A 7,459-nucleotide genomic window follows, 5' to 3' on the forward strand; every position below is an offset into this window, starting at 1 on the left:
TGACTGATTACTACAATACTGATCATTAATAAAAAGCACTATACTTATATTACCATCAGCGCCATTATACACAGGAGCTCTGTATATATAGTGTACAGGTAATACAATGATCACCAGTGACATTATACACAGGAACCCCATATATAGTGTGTAGGGATTCACTCACTTTGGTAGGCATTAGCCCATAGGTAGCGTTTACACAAGCAATGCAGTTTTGATCCAAATGTGAGGTGATGAGGAATATGCCGCTGACCGTCACCCACATTAACCTTTTGCATGACTCTAACATTCTATTTACAGGTGCTGTACTGTTTCAATAACAATGTACAGTATATGTCAGTGAACTGCATGGCCATTAAAAACACTAGTTGCCCGCAGTGTTAACCACCTACCACTGGGGGGCCATTGCTTTCCCTGTTACTCCTCTATAGCAGAGGTCCCCAACCGCCGGTCCGCGGACCAGGACCGGGCCGTTGGGGTTTTTCAGCCGGTCCGCGGCGCCGCTGACAGCTAGCTTCATTTCTCTAATCAGCGGTGCCGGTGACCGCTGACAGAGGAAGAGGCTGCGGCACCGAAGACCAGCTGTCCGGGGGAAGGAGCGGGACGCCGGGAGCAGGTAAGTATTACATATTCACCTGTCCTCGTTCCACACGCCGGGCGTCGCGCCATCTTCCCATCTTCCCGGCGTCTCTCCGCACTGACTGTGCAGGTCAGAGGGCGCGATGACGCATATAGTGTGCGCGCCGCCCTCTGCCTGATCAGTCAGTGCGGAGACGCCAGGACGGGACGCTGAGGATCTGCAAGCAAGACAGGTGAGTATGTGTTGGTTTTTTTTTTATTGCAGCAGCAGCAGCAGCAATGGCACAGCTTTATGTGGAGCATCTATGGGGCAACGGTGCAGAGCACTATATATAAGGCACAGCTTTATGTGGAGCATCTATGGGGCAACGGTGCAGAGCACTATATGTAAGGCACAGCTTTATGTGGAGCATCTATGGGGCAACGGTGCAGAGCATTATATATAAGGCACAGCTTTATGTGGAGCATCTATGGGGCAACGGTGCAGAGCATTATATATAAGGTACTAAAAGACTGAGTGGCGCCGAGTATTATAGGGGTAATTGCTCCTGCTGCGAATATAACAATCGCCACCAATGATTGTGTAAAAAACAATAATAAGTCTAAAGTGGATAATCAATATCCGTATTCGCGCTGATAAAAAACCCCAATAGCAAGAAATAAAATGAAATGAATCAGTGCACACAATGCTAAAACATCAAAGTTCATCTCATAAGGACACCTATTTGGATCTAAATAGGTAATAACAGGCCTGATACTGGGTAGAAAAATAGCGGAGTGTTATAATTGTCAATAGAGATCTTACCCAGAGAAGGCATTCATGTCAGAAGGGAGGCTGCTTGATTGAAGACTGTAATCCCCAGCAGCAGTTGGTACTGTTGTACTGAAGACTGTGGTAAACGATTCTGCTCTCATGCGGCAGCTGCCCCGGCCGGTGGCAGCGTGACGCTTAGCTGAGCTAACACATGTAGCGGTGTGCACTCATGCAGGCAGGCCGATGTCCTCCTAGGTGCGCGGGGTGAACGCGGCGCTGGGAAAGGACCTGCGTGCCGGTGTGTGTAATGTGACCGCTCACGTGACTAGAGGTGCAGTACGGATGGCGGTAGGGACCAAGAATAAGCCGACGCGTTTCAGAGACGTCTGTCTCCTTCTTCAGGGATTACAGTCTTCAATCAAGCAGCCTCCCTTCTGACATGAATGCCTTCTCTGGGTAAGATCTCTATTGACAATTATAACACTCCGCTATTTTTCTACCCAGTATCAGGCCTGTTATTACCTATTTAGATCCAAATAGGTGTCCTTATGAGATGAACTTTGATGTTTTAGCATTGTGTGCACTGATTCATTTTATTTCTTGCTATTGGGGTTTTTTATCAGCGCGAATACGGATATTGATTATCCACTTTAGACTTATCATTATATATAAGGCACAGCTTTATGTGGAGGATCTATGGGGCAACGGTGCAGAGCACTATATATAAGGCACAGCTTTATGTGGAGCATCTATGGGGCAACGGTGCAGAGCACTATATATAAGGCACAGCTTTATGTGGAGCATCTATGGGGCAACGGTGCAGAGCACTATATATAAGGCACAGCTTTATAGGTTTGAATCACATTGAATCAGTTTGAATCACATTCTCATTATAAATGTCATAATTATATGATAAGTATACACTAAGCTCCATCCCTCCATAACCCCACCCCCATATGACCAAAGCCCCGCCTCTGCCCCACCCCCACCGGGCCATGGAAAACTGGTCTTGCTTAAAGCCGGTCCCTGGTGCGAAAAAGGTTGGGGACCTCTGCTCTATAGGCTCTTCACCAGATCACCAATAACTGCTCCTGCGCAGGCGCAACAGGCGCCATTTTCAAATTTGTTTTATTCTTTTTGGAATATCAAGATAACCTCAACCATATTAATTATATACACAGTACATATGCGATTATGCTGCAGTGCAGGTGCCATTTCTGGTACCTGCCTGCAGAAGTTCTTTTTTTTCAATATGTATATATAATATTCATTATGTTAACTAGGGGGCACGTCAGTGAGGAATCAGTGACTTGTCAGCAGTCTTCAGTATGAACAGCTAATCAGAGCACCACATGAAGACCCCCCACACAGCCCCATCCTTAAGCACAAGAATATCATTAACTCAAAAGTGAAAATATAGATTAAACAACCACAAGACGGATTTCATCAACCAAGGTATAATTTTATAATAGTATAACGACGCAGATCTGACACTGTGGGTAGGTTACTGTGCACAATCCTGCTGACAGGTTCCCTTTAACCCCTGTTTGGTGTAGGCTCTGGCGCTGAGCCTGGACCTTTCCGGGCACATGACAGCTGATCTGTGCAGCTGAATCGTGATCCACCCCCGGTTGTTAATTAGTTAAATGCCGCTGTCAATCTCTGACAGCGACATTTAACTCATGCTTACCGGAAGCGCATTGCTAATTGTGCCCATCGGTGACCCCATCACAAGACTGCGGGTCACCGATGGTTCGGCATGACAACCAGAGGTCTGTAGCAGACCTCTATGGTTGTCATTGCCAGATGGCTATGAGCGCCACCCTGTGGTCGGCGCTTATAGAATGTGAGCATTTCTGCTAGACACAGGTGATCTGATCATCACCTGTGTGTATCAGAAGCGATTGAATTACTACAGCTTCTATTCTCCCATGGAGACTATTGAAGCATGCAAAAAGTTAAAAAAAAGTTTTTAAAAATATTAAAAAAATAAAAATAATATAAGTTCAAATCACCCTCCTTTCACCCCATTCAAAATTAAACAATAAAAAAATGAAAGAGACACATATTTGGTATCGCCCCGTTCAGAATCACCCTATCAATATAAAAAAACCATCGCTAAATGTGTCTCTCTCTCTCTCTCTCCTTGAAATCACTGTAACTCCATGTTAAAAATAAAAACCGGATCCGACAGAAAAACGGATACGTTGCATCAGTTTTTTCACTATTTGCAACGGATCCGTTTTTTTGGAACATTAGCCGGATTCTGCCTGAAACAAAAAACTTGATGTGTGAAAGTAGCCTTACCCAGCCCCAGATCACGAAAAATGGCGCCATTTTTTTTTCTTTCAAAATACATTTTGGATTTTTTTTTCACCACTTAAATAAAAAAGAACCTCTACATGTTTGGTGTCTGTCACGATTCACACCGTGACTGTCACCAATTGTCACGATCCCTTAGCCGTGGCCCGCAGTTTGTCACGAAAATCCACAGGGATTCCCGACCACTGCCACCATTAGGTCATGGATTGGGGTGACTTTAGACCAGCAGACGGCTATCACATGTGCAGAGGGGCTTATCCTCGTTATCCCTCTACTGCCACAATGTGATAAAAAAACCACACACAATGCTATTGACCTCTTAGTTTACAGCAGGGGCTTATTTTAGGTATCCCACTGCTCTTCAATATACCATGAACTGCAGGGATTTGTGTATCCCGCTTACAGTTCCACTTAACACTTGCAGCTCTCTGGCGCCCCCCTTACTCTCAGGTCAGATTAGGTACTGCACCTAGGGTAATTAGTCGCCAGTAGGGTTGAGCGAAACGGGTCGATCATTTTCAAAAGTCGCCGACTTTTGGCTAAGTCGGCGTCTCATGAAACCCGATCCGACCCCTGTGCTTGTCGGCCATGCGGTACGCGACTTTCGCGCCAAAGTCGCGTTTCAATGACGCGAAAAGCGCCATTTCTCAGCCAATGAAGGTGAACGCAGAGTGTGGGCAGCGTGATGACATAGATCCTGGTCCCCACCATCTTAGAGAAGGGCATTGCAGTGATTGGCTTGCTGTCTGCGGCGTCACAGGGGCTATAAAGGGGCGTTCCCGCCGACCGCCATCTTACTGCTGCTGATCTGAGCTTAGGGACAGGTTGCTGCCGCTTCATCAGAAGCAGGGAGAGCGTTAGGCAGGGTCCACTAACCACCAAACCGCTTGTGCTGCAGCGATTTCCACTGTCCAACACCACCTTCGGTGTGCAGGAACAGTGGAAGCTATTTTTTTTTTTTTTTCCCCTCAGCGCTGTAGCTCATTGGGCTGCCCTAGAAGGCTCCGTGATAGCTGTATTGCTGTGTGTACGCCACTGTGGAAACCAACTGCTTTTTTCAAAGCACATATCCTCTTGTTCCTTCCTTTCTGCACAGCTATCTTTTTTGTTTGTCCACACTTTTTATTTAATTTGTGCATCAGTCCACTCCTATTGCTGCCTGCCATACCTGGCTTACATTACTGCAGGGAGATAGTAATTGTAGGACAGTTTTTTTTTTTTTTTTGTTTTTTTTTTGTGGGAGATTAAGATTGGCATTTCTGCTACAGTGCCATCCCTGTGTGTGCCATCTCTCACTGAGTGGGCCATAGAAAGCCTATTTATTTTTTCCGTGATTTGTGTTCTAAAATCTACCTCAACACAGAAACACTACATCAATCAGTGGGAGAAAAATATTGGCCTCAGTCAGGGCTTGTGTGCCACTGCTGTGTGTGCGCTATCTCTCATTCAGTGGGCTATAGCAATCCTATATTTTTTTTTTTTTTTTTTTTTTAATATTATTTGGTTTCAAAAGTCTCCCTGAAAAAAAAAAAAAACCTAAAAAAACAGTGGGAGAGTAATATTGCCCTTTCAGCTTGTGTGCCAGTCTTGACTCCTGGGTGTGCCACCTCTCTCCCTCTCATTCAGTGGGCCATAGAAAGCCTATTTATTTTTTTTTTTAAATATTATTGGGTTTCTAAAGTCTCCCTGAAAAAAACAAAAAATACATAAAAAAACAGTGGGAGAGTAATATTGCCCTTTCAGCTTGTGTGCCAGTCTTGACTCCTGGGTGTGCCACCTCTCTCCCTTTCATTCAGTGGGCCATAGAAAGCCTATTTATTTTTTTTTTTAAATATTATTGGGTTTCTAAAGTCTCCCTGAAAAAACAAAAAAAACCTAAAAAAACAGTGGGAGAGTAATATTGCCCTTTCAGCTTGTGTGCCAGTCTTGACTCCTGGGTGTGCCACCTCTCTCCCTCTCATTCAGTGGGCCATAGAAAGCCTATTTATTTTTTTTTTTAAATATTATTGGGTTTCTAAAGTCTCCCTGAAAAAAACAAAAAATACATAAAAAAACAGTGGGAGAGTAATATTGCCCTTTCAGCTTGTGTGCCAGTCTTGACTCCTGGGTGTGCCACCTCTCTCCCTCTCATTCAGTGGGCCATAGAAAGCCTTTTTTTTTTTTTTTTGGTTTTTTTAATATTATTTGGTTTCTAAAGTCTCCCTGAAAAAAACAAAAAAAAACATAAAAAACAGTGGGAGAGTAATATTGCCCTTTCAGCTTGTGCGCCAGTCTTGACTCCTGGTTGTGCCACCTCTCTCTCTCTAATTGTGGGCCATAGAAAGCCTTTTTTTTTTTTTTAAATATTATTGGGTTTCTAAAGTCTCCCTGAAAAAACAAAAAATACATAAAAAAACAGTGGGAGAGTAATATTGCCCTTTCAGCTTGTGTGCCAGTCTTGACTCCTGGGTGTGCCACCTCTCTCCCTTTCATTCAGTGGGCCATAGAAAGCCTATTTATTTTTTCCGTGATTTGTGTTCTAAATTCTACCTCAACACAAAAACACTACATCAATCAGTGGGAGAAAAATATTGGCCTCAGTAAGGGCTTGTGTGCCACTGCTGTGTGTGCTATCTCTCATTCAGTGGGCTATAGCAAGCCTATTTTTTTTTTTTTTTTTTTTTTTTTAATATTATTTGGTTTCTAAAGTCTCCCTGAAAAAAAAAAAAAACCTAAAAAAACAGTGGGAGAGTAATATTGCCCTTTCAGCTTGTGTGCCAGTCTTGACTCCTGGGTGTGCCACCTCTCTCCCTCTCATTCAGTGGGCCATAGAAAGCCTATTTATTTTTTTTTTTAAATATTATTGGGTTTCTAAAGTCTCCCTGAAAAAACAAAAAATACATAAAAAAACAGTGGGAGAGTAATATTGCCCTTTCAGCTTGTGTGCCAGTCTTGACTCCTGGGTGTGCCACCTCTCTCCCTTTCATTCAGTGGGCCATAGAAAGCCTATTTTTTTTTTTTTAATATTATTTGGTTTCTAATTCTCCCTGAAAAAAAAAAAAAAACCTAAAAAAACAGTGGGAGAGTAATATTGCCCTTTCAGCTTGTGTGCCAGTCTTGACTCCTGGGTGTGCCACCTCTCTCCCTCTCATTCAGTGGGCCATAGAAAGCCTATTTATTTTTTTTTTTAAATATTATTGGGTTTCTAAAGTCTCCCTGAAAAAACAAAAAATACATAAAAAAACAGTGGGAGAGTAATATTGCCCTTTCAGCTTGTGTGCCAGTCTTGACTCCTGGGTGTGCCACCTCTCTCCCTTTCATTCAGTGGGCCATAGAAAGCCTATTTTTTTTTTTTTTTTAATATTATTTGGTTTCTAATTCTCCCTGAAAAAAAAAAAAAAACCTAAAAAAACAGTGGGAGAGTAATATTGCCCTTTCAGCTTGTGTGCCAGTCTTGACTCCTGGGTGTGTCACCTCTCTCCCTCTCATTCAGTGGGCCATAGAAAGCCTATTTATTTTTTTTTTAAAATATTATTGGGTTTCTAAAGTCTCCCTGAAAAAACAAAAAATACATAAAAAAACAGTGGGAGAGTAATATTGCCCTTTCAGCTTGTGTGCCAGTCTTGACTCCTGGGTGTGCCACCTCTCTCCCTTTCATTCAGTGGGCCATAGAAAGCCTATTTTTTTTTTTTTTAATATTATTTGGTTTCTAATTCTCCCTGAAAAAAAAAAAAAAACCTAAAAAAACAGTGGGAGAGTAATATTGCCCTTTCAGCTTGTGTGCCAGTCTTGACTCCTGGGTGTGCCACCTCTCTCCCTCTCATT

This window comes from Ranitomeya variabilis, chromosome 7 (genome assembly GCF_051348905.1).
Source record: "Ranitomeya variabilis isolate aRanVar5 chromosome 7, aRanVar5.hap1, whole genome shotgun sequence".
Lineage (NCBI taxonomy): Eukaryota > Metazoa > Chordata > Amphibia > Anura > Dendrobatidae > Ranitomeya > Ranitomeya variabilis.